Source organism: Lichenostomus cassidix, chromosome Z (genome assembly GCF_008360975.1).
Source record: "Lichenostomus cassidix isolate B80296 chromosome Z, HeHo_3.0, whole genome shotgun sequence".
Taxonomy (NCBI): Eukaryota; Metazoa; Chordata; class Aves; order Passeriformes; family Meliphagidae; genus Lichenostomus; species Lichenostomus cassidix.
The window spans coordinates 63,379,079-63,394,521 of record NC_139511.1 but is presented as its reverse complement, the minus strand read 5'-3'; the positions used below and the strand labels follow the sequence as shown (position 1 = coordinate 63,394,521).

Below are 15,443 nucleotides of genomic sequence, written 5' to 3'. Positions count from 1 at the left end.
CCTTCAGCTACTGGAAAATGTTCTGAGGCTCCCTGGAGCCTTCTCTTCTCCAGGCTGAGCAATCCCAATGCTCTCAGCCTGTCCTCATAAGAGACATGCTCCAGCCCTCTAATCACTTCCATGTCTTCTTCTGGACCCACTCCAATGAGTCCATGTCCATAGGTGATATATAGGATAGAGTAGAAAGTTTAGAAGAAACTTAATTCCATCAGTTCTTTTTTGTCATCTTCTGGACAGCAACTCTATTCAGCTTCAAACGCTCTTTGCCAAGTTGTTCCTCTAACTAGGGATATAAAATTTAATTTCTTGTGATGATATATGCCTTGGCATTCTACCCAAGTTTCATGGAAGACCTCTCATATTTGTTATAAATGTTCAGGATGTACCCGTAATGTATTTATTCTATCAATTATCTGAAGAAACGAAAGCATGGATTTTAGTTTATCAACAAATCAGTGGTACAGCTTGGAGAACATAATCAAAATCACCCACAGTGCAGCTCTAGTCTAAAACACTAAATATACTACCTTGATTGACAGAAGATCCAGAGACTGTAAATTGTTCTCTATTTAATTGATTTTCAATTTTTAACGCTAAGATCTCCTCTTAAAAATGCAAATGATCACAGACTCACAACTTCACAGAAACCAAAAACAGTGTGTGTCAATATAAGATGTTAATGAAACAGCAGAAAACTACGGTATTCACAAAAAATTACAAAACCATTTGCCTTCTCATATTTCAAGAAAAAACTGAGGCTTATTTTGATACATACATATTATATGGATATTGGAAGTTAAACGAACACTGAAACTAGGGAGTAATTTATAAATTTTGTAGGGGAAATGGTCGCAGGTTTTATTCCCAATCAGTGTATAATTCTGTTACATGTCATGCCTTCTCCTCATCTTCTTGTCCCTTTCACCTGCAGAACTCCCTGGGTTGGCAGCACACTAATAGAAGAACCATTAAAAGTAGAAAAGGAGAGACATTTACCCTTTTCCAGTGTCAACTGAGACTGGCACTGCTGCTTGATTTTGCAGGAGGAACTATTTCAGGAGAATTTATCTGATCAATTCTCAGTTCCTTATAACTCAGGAATCATACTGGTTCTCTGAGAGAGCTCAAGGTAAATCAGGAACTTAGGGATATTATCCTATACAAGGATTTGAATGATTTTCAATAATTTAAGTAGAAACACTTTGCTCAGGTGAAGATCAGAAATTACACCTTAGAGAGTCACAAGAATCACAGGGAGCTGGCCTTCCAATAAAACAAGCTCATTTGCTGTGTCCCCAGGCCCCGCTAGAGATTTTGTGAAATTCCAGAAAAATTAGTTTCCAACTAATCCTATTCTGAAAAGAATCTTCATTCTCTGGATTCAAACAATACCCTTCTTTTTGATGTGGTTTTTTTTCTCTTTAATGCCCTTTATCCTTTTTATGCCTTTTTTTTTTTTCATAACAATAATTTCCTTTATTATAGAAAGGCATTTGGCAAAGAGAAATCTTCTCTATCAGTAAGATGTGTCCTGTATATATAAGCACCTTGTAATTTTAAATGGGTTATACTTAGAGTGTCCCTTTGAAGTAAAGACAGTAATTTTCAAGGTGAATAACAACATTTTAAACTTCTTTAGTTGGGTAGGGAGCAATCAGAGGAAACTCAATGCAATTCACAAATGACAGATTTAATAGTTTTTTTTAAATCATTCAGTACAGCAGGACTATGACCTTTCTCATGGGAATAAAATACATTTCCCAGTTTATTCTAAAAAACTATGGAAAAAGCTGTTTTCTACACTGAACAATACCTCATTAAGCATACAAATAGGTTTTATAAAAGAGATGTTTTTAGGTATTTGCTGCAGAACTCTCAGACACAAATGGACATACAGGTTTTAGTGAATATCTAAAAAATAATTAAATATAACCTTTACAATTGTACTACTGTGCAATTTTATGTATGCTTGGATTCTTTTTTTACACATTATAGGATAATTCATTGGATGAAAGTCTTATACTTCTCAAGTCTGTCTTAAGACTACTCAGTATCCAAGCCAAATCTTGTATTTTCTGTATTTTGTTTGGCAGAGTAAAGTGGATGCCTCTTAACTAATCTCAGAGTGATTCCTCCAGGGTCTTCATGCTGATAACATACTTGCTTCTTCCAATTGTCAATTATATGAATAAATATTTTGCTGTTTGCAGGAGTGACAGTGTATCCTAGATATGATATTCTGGGTTTCCATTTGTATTTATGCAAGTGTAATGAATGCAGCTGTGGCAAAACCATAACCTCTGGTCTCTGCAGTATTAGAAATAGGCTGGGGATGGTTACATTCCCTTGCAAACTTTGTGAATGCCAAATAAATTAGAGCAATAAAATCAAACTAATTGTTAATGGGCTGTTGTAATAATAAAAGTTAAATTGAGAATGTGAAGACTTCTGCTGTACAGGTAAACAGTTATGATGTTTATTCACAGACCTCAGGGAAATAAACTATCCAAGGTGAAGTCAACCTAATCACACTTCTTTACCCCTTCATTCTGTATCATGAAAGAAGCAATGCAGAATCACATTCAGAGGTTTTTAGTCCCATTTGCCTTGTGACTTACCATCACTGCACGTGGTTCAAGCAGGTATGCAGCTTTCTCCATCAGATTCTATCTTCTGACGTGGATGTTACCAGGCATGTACTAACATCTGCTTGGGAGAAAATAGAGGTTGTTTGCATACCATTCACCATCTTTTCATGTTTATAGGAAAATATGATTATATATATGTCTATATTGTTTATCTTTTGTGGTGTAGACACAAACTCAGCTGCATATTCTATGTTGAGCTTTATTGTCTACAGTCTTTAAAATGAGAGACTTCTTAAGTCAGCATTGCCAATTGGGATCTCATACAAAGTCAAAGGCAAAATTAAAACATGGCATATAAGAGGCAATATAAATAACCAAATAAATAGTTTAAATTCCCATTTGGATTGGATAATGGCCAAGTCTTGAATATGAATTTAAATATGAATTCTTATACAGAGGGCTGACAATTTTGCTCTGTTCCTGTTTTGAATTTGCAGCAGTTGTAGGAGAAAAAAATATTTTATGCTTTCTCATTTCATTACACCTTGAAGTATCATGAAAATTGCTTGACACAATTATGTTAAAATATGTATTGTCCCTAAAAGGTATATAAAATAAATATATACGCCTATGATAACAATTTAATTCATCATGAAATAGACAAAGCCTGAGAAATTTGCACCAGTGTTAAGTGCACTGTGCATTAATATTTTTTGACCTGTTACAGCAGAATGATAATTAAATTGAAATTCTAGTCCTTAAAACTGGCCCACAAATTTTTTCGGCATGTTTTAGTTATTCACTGAAAATAATGGTGTCAGAACGAGGTACCTTTTCTTGACAAAAACATATACTACCTGAAATCCCTTCCACAGAAATTATACACAACTGGTCTTTATAAAGAGCATAGTTTGAACTTAACATTTGTGAGAAATATTAATGCTAGAGAAATTTTGTAAGGGTTATTTGCAAATATTTTGTAAAATTGTACTCATAGTTCAGTTTAATAGACAGGTTGCTTCTCCTTCCACAAAATTTTGAGAGTCTGGAATCTGGTTTTACAGGGACCACTGTTTTCACATGCAAGTGAACTGGGATTAAGTTCTGTTCAATTCTATCAAATATCTCTGTCTGGTAAATCATAGCAAAGTGTAAAAAGCCCATTGAAGGCCTGATACAGATTTTTGTCTCACATTGCAGAAACAGTAACAGAACAGTTTATTTATTAGCATACATCAAGATGGGGAAGGATAATAGGAATATAGAAGCAGTGAAACTGAGGTGTGCTGGCTCACCAAGGATTCTGCAGCAGGTCAGCAATTAAAGAATCAAGCAAAGATCCTAGTTGTGAATATCAGTGCAACACGTTGTGCACTAGACAATACTGATTGTCCAAACTGTTTAATGGGAGTAACACTAATATGGTGCAAGTGAGTCTTAGCCTCTCACCAGGATTTTGTGTGCAAGATTCTGTACAAACATAAACCGTGGATCTTCTTCAAAAAAAAATAAGGCTGTGTGTAAAAACAATTTAAAAGAATGAGCACAGAAGATGTACTTCAAAGAAGAAGAGCATTTGAATATGTAGCTTGTATAATATTTTAGTTTATATTCACTCCCCTCTCTAATTTAATTAATGATGTAACTGTTGTTAATAGGGTCTGGAAGACACAGAAATTTCCCTGCCTCTGTAGGGTTTCAATAATAGTCTACAACCCTGAGTAGTGCAGGAGACACAAGTGATTTTATTTGGGGCAGACTCAGGGACACCATGTTTTGTGCTGTAACTTTATCAAAATGTTCATATTAGTTACTGCTACAAGATCTATAGAAAGTGTTGACAAAGAGCAGAAAGCTAGAATTTCCATGCATGGATGTTTCTTAACCAACCTCAGATGTGCCTACAAATCTTTTGATTTCAGCCATCGAAGGAATGCAACGAGTTGTGCCTGTTGAAATCATTCAGTTAGGAATAAGGTCTATCCCCTCAGTGAGATAAAACAAAGGCATGCAAAGTAACTCCAGTAATAAAACAAAGCACTCTCAGAGTTCACAACTAGCAGAGAGAGAGGTTGTAGCTGCAGTTGCTTAAAATTGCCTACAATGAAACAAGGGTAGTGTTCAAATTGAACTTGACATAATCTTCAAGTCACTCCTTACCTAAGTCAGGAAAAATGCAGCATCTGGCTACGAACACATTCAACTGCAGAAAAGCCAAATTTTCCCCACTGCTACTTGTGGATGTAAAATGTGGAAAATAAGTGCTGTGACATGTTGTATAACCTTAGGCAAATCCTGTTTCCCTTTTGCATCTCTGCTTTCTTTCTCCCATCAGATGTAGTGCTGGTGAAGTGTTGTTTGGGTTTTTTATAGCTGCTAGGCAGAAAGAAGGATGACTATAAGTGATGGAAATTTTAGGAAAGACTTGTAGGTTAAGTTGTCATAGCTCAACAGATGCATATAGCTATTTTATTTATAATTATAGATTTAAACTAGGTTGTATGATGGGACTGTGATACAATGGCTTCCCTCCCACATCCAGATAGCAGCTGTACACTGCCTTCTGCAAGGACAAAATTCTAGAAAGTAGTCTAATGTTATTCAGTTTCAGAAATTATGTTTTATATTTGCCTTTCTAACATTGGAATGAGACAGTAAGCATTCCACAAACTGTTGTGCACATGCTACAATCATATTAAACGCCCTATTCTCTAGTCATTTTTTTTCTTCATTTTGGCAATTGCAATCTCCTTTATTAACATATTAAATTAATAGCTGTAAACATAAAGGGCCAGAATTTCAAATTAGCTCATCTTAACCCCTCACATCAGAGAACACAATAGGGAGGTCTCATAAAGAGACCTGTGCATCACCTCTTCAAAACAGGGGCTGTGACACCAACACATCTGGGTGTGCTGAGGAGGGATCCATGTAACTTGAAGCCTCTAAGTAGTTCCTGTGTTCTCCTGTCTGCTGGCTGACAAGTGTGCTTGGAGAAAAGGCTACCTACCACAAGGTCCCAGGCACTGTCTCCTATCAGCCACAGCATTTATGGTCATTTCAACAGATGGAAAGTCTCTTACTCAGGCAGAACAGACCTCTGGAACCAGTTATTGTTCTCCCAGGGGAAAAAAGAGACCTAGCAGTAATTCCCTTCATTCATTCTGGCAGAACAGACCCATAACCAGTGCCTGTAAAACATCTTAGTACTCACAGTTAAGCTGGAACATAAAAACATTTACTAAAGTCTTACACTTCTGTGTTTAAAAAAGTTTAAGAAATACCGTGCTCCTGATTCAGTTCATGTAGCTCATACATGAAAACCAAGAAGCAGTTAAGCAGTGTTTGGTCAGTTTAGCTGGTCATCAGAGCAATGAATACCTTTTCCAAATTCTAAAAATTGATATATTTTCTGATTTACCAAAAATTCTCTGATTTTTTGCGAGGCCTAAAGAAATAATTTTAGAAGTCAGAATAATAAATATCCACCAAATCAATAAAATGTTTTACATTTATCTCAGCTGACTCCACTTATAAGGAAAAAAATTAACAAATTCTCTCTGAGTAAAGAACTTCCTGGATTGTCACTGCTTTTGAGCTGTCTGTGTATCTGTATTGGGATGCCTCTGCTGAGGAATCCTGTAGGCATCTCCTGTAGTAGTAAGCCTGCTACGAGTAACCAATTTATGGACATCCTAGGAGTGTATTATTATTTCATTTATAACTTTCTTTTAATGCATAAAATATTTTTTTTTAAAAATAACTTACCTTTTCTTTAGGCAGCTTTTCCCTCTTTCTCTGCCACCCAATGTTTCTTCATAAGCACACCAACACTGTAAAAGCTGAATTGCACAGCAGCTTTAATTTTATGCACTTGTATGTTTCATGCACACATGAGTTCATGCATTCAATGAGTTCATTCAATATGTAGATATTTGCATATGCAATTCACATAACTGGATGACAGAGTTAATTTGAACATCCACATACCGTTTTGCACAAATAAAGGGAAACTCATGCCTTGATTTCTGTGTGTCCAAAATAGAGAGTGTCTTGAAGTGTGGGCATATAAATTGTTAATTTGGAGTAGAGATCCAGTCATCCTGTAAACAGAATATGCTGTGGGGTTAAAGAACCAAATGAAGAAACATTGCAAATATTTATCCATGTTCAGAAACACTTTCATCTCAAACGAGCATGTTTATGATACACTCAGGCCAACAGCAAATATACAAACATGAAACTATACCATAACTAATTTAAAGACCTTCCCTTCAGTACCTGTATTTCTGTATAAAACAAATGTCTATCAATTCTGGCATATAGCCTTTAAAAATCATTATATATATATATGCACTCAAAGGTGAAAAATTTGGAACCTTTCTTACACTGTCATCTTCAACATTCTTTAAGGGAATATGGGCAATATATATTTCATCATTATGTTGTGCAAATCTTGAACATTTTGGACAAATATTTTTAAAGATAAAAAACCGAGTTTAAATAGCAGGCAGCGACATTTAAAATAAATAAGAAGAAGAAGAGGTAGCTTAGGAAGTATTCAGCACCTAAAACCATAAACTTTCATGTGAAAACACAAAGCAAATGATGTGCAGATTCTGAATGTACTGGCAATCAGTTAGGAAACAAACTATATCCAACATAAGACATGGAATTTAGAAAATCAGTATGAAATATCATAAATATTTGTACAATAAATATATCTTTGGGTGAAACCTCTTCCTCAAAAACTGCTATACATCTTAATCTGTGCAAATACTAAAAGCAAGGACTTCAGAAAGGTTCATAAAATGAAATTATAACTCATTATTCCTGAACCATTCCTGAAACAATTTGGCAATAGGGGATACAAGGAAATCCATCTTCACAAGAGCCTGAGAGAACAATTCTAAGGGAATTCTTAGTCAGAATTAAAATGCAATAATAGCAGACATTAAATTCCTGCATAAAATGACAGTCTGTACAAGATAAATGTTGATCATACCATAAAAAGAAAACCTAAGCAGGACATAGAGCATCCAAAAGCAGAAAGTACACAACAGTGTGGGTTTTGAAATCTTAGTCTCTGCAAGCAGCAATGCACAAACAGCAGGGGTGTTCAAGAACGAAGTCTGCAATAACTGAAGGTAGTAAAACTAAAAAACTCCTCTAAAATAATTCAATTTTGCTAGTAGTCCTTAATTGAAGGCTAATTTAACTTCCCTTGCGAAATATAACTTTAGTTGTTGCCCAAAGTATTGAATAACAGGTTGTTATACTCTTATTCATTTTGCATTGTGCATGAGATTTCAGCAGAATTAACAATGAGCAGCAATCTTCCATTCACAAAGACTTAGTTTGGCTTTTATAACTTAGTTCAAATGCATAACATCAATACTTTGCTTGCTGACAAGCAAGTCACTGGCAAAACAAAAACTGTTTGAAAGAACACATAAGAATTAAAGCATCCTGCCTGAGCACTGGTGGACCATGTAAAACCACTCTGTCTCTTTCTTAACATTTCAGTCAAGGGCAGAAGGGCTGAAAATATATTAGGGAAAACTCAAAAAACTTTTTTGAGTTTAATACAAATATGTGATGGTTACGAAAAACCAACAGACCTGAAAATTAGAAAACCTCAAAAATATTACAAAATGTAAAATCACCTACATTAGTTTGTAAATTGAAAACACTTGGTTTTACATTTTGTGTAATAAAATGTTCAAAATACAAAACCAACTCTCAGCACCTTGAGAATTAGGACCAAGAGCAAGCATTTCATTCAAGATATTGAAGAATGAAACTGTAAAGAATGATGTCTTCAATAATGAATGAGTCTGTGATTACATGACAGGTGAACTAAAATGGTGCCAAGTGCAAAGTAATACACCTGGGAAAGGGGAACATGCTGCACCTATAGCACACCTAATCACAAGTTCTCAAGTGGGCATTAGTACAGGCAAGAGTCCTCAGACTCACTGTGAACAGACTGGAGAGGCTGACTGGGCTTATTAGTGGAATGAAGTTCTAGTGAAACACAAGGAGAATTAAATAGACTTCATTTTTTGGCTTGAAAAAGCCACAGAAGTTGCCTTAAAAGTCCAGAGAATTTATTAATTCTTTGTAGAGGCTATAATGGAGTAACTACTTGCTATTATAGCTCCTAACTGTTTCTCGTAAGAAAGGAAAAATAGGGTGTCCAATGAATTAACTGGAGCATGCACTTATATTAAAGGAAGAACTTCTACCCACAAAACACAATTCACTTGTGTTGTACAGCACCACAAGCCAGAAGTTAATAGTTTCAAACTAAAATTAGAGCATTCACAGATGCAGTCATCACTGGCTATGAAATTTGTGAAACTAGCAATTTAGCAAGGTCCTAGGTCCCACTGTGCCCTAGTTGCAGGGAGGGCAAACAAGGGCAATTAATCCTATGCTTTTCTGTCCCTCGTAGTCTTTCAATAAGAATCTGTTGACAGATAAATGGGAAGACAAATGGGTTGGCTTCCTATTGGACTAATTTATTTCCCATAGTTTTATGTTGGTTTTGAACTCCTTAGAATTTCTTATCAGATTGAAGAGATCTCTTGTTTTTCACCTTCAAAGATTTCACCTACCAATTACTCTGAGGTAGTGACTACCATCTACAATTTCACCTTTTTGACACACACAGCTCTTCAAGAACCATTTCAAACCCCAAGGAAAAACAATTCCAGGATTTAAGAATCATCTCACCTTCAGCAGACATTAACTCACTTTGTTGACATGAAATTAGACTTCAAAACAAAAGAGCTAAAGCAAGCCATATGTCAAGGAAGAGGGGAAATATGCCCAGCAATATCAGCAGCTCTTACTGATCCCACTTTTGAGAAATTTGCAAATAGCAACAAGTGTAAGAACCATTATCAAAATATGACAAAAAACAGCCTGAAAACTTGTGAAGAGTTAAACACAGCATAGTTAGGTACACAAAGGCTTCTTTCAGGCTTTATCAGCTTTCACTTTCCTACTCCTTTCACTTCCTTGGCTCTTCCATGAAGACTGTGATCCACATCCTCATTTCATGGATGTGAATATAGCACAATTCCATCACATTTTCTTCCTTGTCAGTCTGTCTTTGCTCTAACTGCTTGTGAAAACTGGAAGAATTTAATGAAGTTCCTGACACTGGATTTTGGGAACACCAGGAACATTATTGGGAGTACTTGCACAGCAGAAGAAGTAATACATATCATTGTTTGATCAGCACTGTGAAATGTGACAAGACATGAGGTACTTTCTGAATAAGTGCATCAGCTGCACAGATCATTGTAGAACATGCAGAACATTGTCACTTTCAGAAACAAGGTTCTGTGGCACTATCATTAGTTCCTCTAGCTGTGTTTTTACTCTGATTTTTTTTCCAATTTTTTACATTGGATAGTTGTTGACTTATAACATATTTTTCATTTAATTCTTGAAACGAATTGCCATATCTCTGACATACTCCTTCAGACGTATATTCTGATTATAAACTTCTATAAGGCAGATCCATCATTATCATCATTACTGGAGGCACAGGTGCTGAAAGCCAGTCTTGATAGCATTGGTGGAAGTTCCACCTCAGTTCTGAGCAATGGAGAATGAGGAAGAATGAGGAAGAATGAGGAAGAATGAGTCGGAATGAGGACTCTGTGCACTACAAGATCTACAGGATGCAAGACTTGGGTCTGGGTTTCAATAAGATGTTGGATGGTCTAGAAGAGGAGGAAGGCTTCCCAGATAATTGTTCACCCCAGTATTCCAGACACATCACAGCTCCCACTGGTGGAAAATAAGGAGAAAACAGGAACACTCAGAACAAAAATCTCTAATAATTTGTTGAGACTACAGGTATACCTAAGAACTGGCAATATCTGGGATTTGGGTAATATGTCAGAGAGTCAGAAGGCAGTTTCTGCATCTCCTGTAATTCTTTTCATCCAGACACTCCTGGTTGTGCGTATTTTTTCTTTACTTTCAGGCTGTTTCTGAATATATTCTATATCCTCCAGTTCAAACCTTGATAAATGAATGCAACAAAGTAGAAATGATGCTGTTGTATATGGTGTGGAGAATGTCTCAGAAGATAATCCTTGCAAATATGTGAGAGCTGGCTTCATTGAGAGGAACTGTTCTCCAGCTGTATCATAGTTCCTTTCCATAGCTGTTAACTTTTTGCAGAGACATGGCAGGCACAGGTCAGAATACCTTCTCTTTGTTCCTTTGTTGCAATATTGTCTCTGGGTGAATCCCTGAGACAGTCATGACCATGACAAAATATTTGCTGAAGCCTAGAGTCTCCTTACAGAATTGTCAGTCTTTTTAATTGGGAAAGCCTCTTTGTGCAAATTTTTTCAGGCTCAAACAGTCAGATCTGTTTTTCTTCACACAGGTGAGTCTTGGGTGCTGTTACACTGCTGAAGTTTGATGAAAAGCTCTTGTGACATTCCACCACTCCCAGAAATGACTGGGGCTTTGTGATAGTGACTTATCCCATAAAGCATCTGTTTGCAGTAAATCTGGGCATACTCTGCCATGTTTATGCACTGAATCAGATAGTTCACTTGGGCCTCCCTGATGGCTTTTTCTCAATTCTCCATTCCACAAGGGCTTTTTCCTTTGATTCCCTCTAGGATCTTTCCAGGTTTGGCTGAACAATGCCACTGATACACACTGCAGCAAAGCTACATCAGTTCACCTAAAATCCCATCTATGAGTCTCTGCAAGGTAGCAAGTGCCATCTGAACTCCAGAAATGGAGAAAAAGAAATTTTGCAGGCCTCTACCTCTTCTCAAGGCAGTCCTTTTTTGAGTTGTCTGTCTCACTGTTTCTCAGATCAACAAAGTTTTTACTCTTGTGTTTTTGGTCTTGGACAAGTGCACATCATAGTGAAGCACAGCATTTCCAAAGGAAAGAGGGACATGTCCAGTCAGTACAAGCACAGATTCCTCAGAGGTTTGTACACTTAGTAAATGAAGCCAGCTTAGAACACCCCAAACTTTCAGTTCCTGCTAGTGTGGGCACAGTCATGTCTAGCAAACTAGAAAGAAAAGCACCTGGAATGGCAAGCTCTTAAATCTTAGTTCACTGGGTAACCAGACACAGAAGTTTTATGTTTTGCCTCTATCAATAGTATCTTGAAAAGACTTTTTTCTCTGCAGAAGTCTATCAGAAGAAGATATATTAATGATGATCTACAAAGACAAGTGAAAACTAACTACTGGAATACACAGACAGACCTGTGCAGGAAAAAAAAAAAAAGAAAAAAAAAAGATAAAAAGAGAGAAACAAGTACTATCATGTAGAATGGAAAAGATAAACTTCTTACAGATTCACATAGTTGAATAGCAATTCAGTTCTATTAGTGAGAAACTAACATGCAGATAAAGAAAACCCAACATTTGTGCCAGCAGAAGCTTTCAGATCTTAATGCTATTCTTGAAGAGCCATCATTTCTGGAAGAGATGAATGCAAACACAAGAATCAAAGCAAACTAAATTCCAGGCCTCCTGGTTGTAAAAATAAGCTCATCAATAGATCCTGACTGTATTCTGAATGCTCAGGAGTCACAAAACAAAGAGCACTTGTTTGAAAAAAATTTGGGGTTTACCCAAAACCAGGATTTCAGTATTTGGGGAAGATGACTTGTAATTCCTGATTTATCAGATTTGGTATTAATCTTCCAGCAATATTCATCTTCTCTACTTCACCAAAGAGTTTGAAGGGCTTCAAGTGTTAAGTGAAGAGGTTTTTGGACTAAACACATTAGCACAAATATTTATTTAGATGCCTCAGTTAATTGCATTTTCAGAATCAAACTCTGGTTTGTTATAATTGTATATTTACACAGGATTAACTTTTTTTCAGATAAATGCATTTTTTCATCCTCAGACAATAATACCAGTAGCTCCTTCCTGGTGGTAGACTAAAAAAAGAAAAGTATGGCATAGATCTGGAAATACACCATTTGCACCATGGTTAACATAATGATTCTGATTCTTTCCTCCATAAACAGCTCTCCCATTTTCTCTTTGCTCACGTGCAAAGCTAAATACTTTATTCTGATTTTGCACTGCCCACTTCTGACTTATTTCTGAATACTAAGATAAAATCAGAGCTACTGCAGTGAATATAGTTTCTTTTCAGAGCTAGAGAGAAAGTAGGTTTTGGTCAAGAGTTCACCTAATGAATGGCTGTTTCATTAACGAATACATTCTTGCACTGAAAATCAGCTTTGTCCAAATTTTACAATTTCAGTATGTCTTAACCCCCCAGGCTCTGAAAACAAAGTTAGAGAACATGTGCTTGCTAAGCTGGCTAACATCTGTCTCACAGCCGATGAACCTGTGCAAAGGACCATCAGCCATTAAGGAAATAAATTTTCAAATTCAAAATAGGATGATTAATAGCTTGTTAAAAAATAAAATAGGCTAGTTTTCTGCTCTGTAGAACATTAGAGTCCAGTAATGTGAGTAACCTAAAAAACCCCTCTCTTCTCTCTCATCTGTTTAGTTTGAAATCAGTTGATGTTTTCTTTGATACCTCTGACCTCTCATAGAAATTCATATTTTGAGTCCTGCCTGCAAGCAGATAATGCTCAGATGACAACTGTATAGCGTTTAAATTGTGGACACCAAACCCTCCTTTTCAGCTGTACTTTGTACTATAACTTCCTGAAAATAGTGTAATAATATTATTAAAAAGTATGATTGCTACTGTCAGGCATTCCAGTGAAAGTATTAACTTCTTTCCATTGCCTCATACAAGTCTGTAAGGTGAAGAAATACAAAGAAATAAATGTACGTCTTTGATGTTGCAAGGCTGTAACTGAATCAGTGACCCAAAGTTCAAGAGGTCATTGAAACAAAAGAGAGAAAAGAGGGAAAACAAAAGCCTGTTCACATGAAACTCCAATTCCACACTTTCTTAATGAGTTCTCAGAAGAGCCTTAACATCATTACTGAATTGTGAAAAAACCCCACCAAATTATAATGACAATTTTAAACACAATAGACTAATTGCAGCTAAAGTAATGACTCCTTAGTATTCATATGGCATATTACCAGAGGACCTTAAATGCACAAATAGAAACTATTTTTTTCTTAAACTTGATTTGAGTGTTATTCATTAAATTCTGGGGGGGCAATTTAGAGTGTAATTAAGCTCTGATTTGCTTTTATGACAACAAGGAAAAATGGTATCATGTTATGCATTAGGATATTCTCATCTATTATTAATATATTAATTAATAGATTATAAGTAGTGTTTTAAAATAATACTAGCTCATAAATGTAATAATGTCTGCACAATTTTTTTTCAAAATAATTTCTGCGCCCGGTCCCATTCTCTTTTCTCAGATTGTTTCTAGGATTTTATCAACACAGGATTCATTTTCTGATAAAAAACTTCATGTGCATGATTTCTTTTATCAAATGCAAGTTCTTGTGATTCTTTAAAAATAAGAGTCCAAAAGTCTTCTGTATTGCCTAATTAGTCACTGCTCTGCAGTTTCTAGTTCAAATAATGACTTAGAGATGTGAAAGAGGTCTGTGTGCTTCCTTTTGACATGGATGGATAGATATTATGGATATGGATATGAATAGATATTATGTGGTGGTGCATCTTATTTGTGGCTGAACTCTCAGGGGAACTGAGGCACCACTCTGTTAGGTCCTGCACAAATGTCAGTGCAGGCTTGGGCAGAATGCCTTTCAGGACAAACCTCCCCAGCCTGAGATGTATACCAAGATCACTGTCTCAGAGAGACAACTGAGCTAATTTTTGTCACTATGAGGTGCAGAATAGCAGTGGCACCATGGGGTTTCACTCGAAGTGATTCATATTGCAACAATGCAGATAGCACATCGACTTGGTGGAAGTTAAAATTATACCTGAAATGTGAAAGGAGAAAACTCAGAAAATGAAGTGTGAATCCCTCAAGAACAGCCTACGGAAGCATACACAGTGCTGCAAAATAGTACAGATTGAAAAAATGCATGGCCCATGGGGAGGAATGCAATAAACCAAAAGGATTATGGGGACATGTGAGCACCAGCAGGGAGTGTGCAGCATAGACAAAAGGAAAACACTCTCCATGAGCAGCTCATGGGAGATCAGTGGGTAAAACAGCAGAAGAAGAATGAACTGCTAGCTTGAAGGAAAAATGAACACTTAGAACTTTTGAATTGACCCAGAGGCACAAATCAGTGTTGTATCGCTGATAAGATTTATTTTTAAAAAAATGAAACAACAAAGCAGAGCTATTTTGACCATTAATGGACTAGTGCAAGAATAGATAGTAGCTACTGCAACAACAAACACATGAAGGGCTTTTTAGTCAGTGAACAGTCACTAGTGACACTTCAGATTACTCAAAAAAGCCAAGTCTCACTATACATAACTAAAGGCAGCATCACACTGTTTGTCTTCAAATTATCTTAGTAGTGCTGAATTAGCAAAGAATGATGTTAAGGTTTTAAAAATTCGGCTAAAATTAAAAATGCAAGCAGAAATTCAAAGGCCAGGGTGTTACCAGATGCATGAGTCACACACTACCATTTACCATTGGTTCAAATCTTTATCAGTATGGGCAAAGGTTCCTTCCAAATGATGGTTGCTGCATGAACTCCATAAAATTAACTTAACTAGTGTAGATCCTAGTGGACAAACGTCCAAATAAGACACTATCATTGCAATAGCATCTATTATTGGAAATTTCAGTGAAGAAGCCAAGAGCTGGCTCACCAACAATACTGAATCATATTTTGAGTGAGAAACTGATGCCTCCAGCATAGAGCTGTGACAAGTTACTGATCAGAGCAATTCCATGCC

General features: G+C 36.3%; 1 protein-coding gene across 1 annotated transcript in view; it reads left to right on the top strand.

The window, feature by feature from the left end:
- SLC1A3 (solute carrier family 1 member 3) overlaps positions 1 to 15,443 on the top strand; it is a 65,604-nt gene that overhangs the window by 20,442 nt on the left and 29,719 nt on the right. The window lies entirely within an intron of this gene.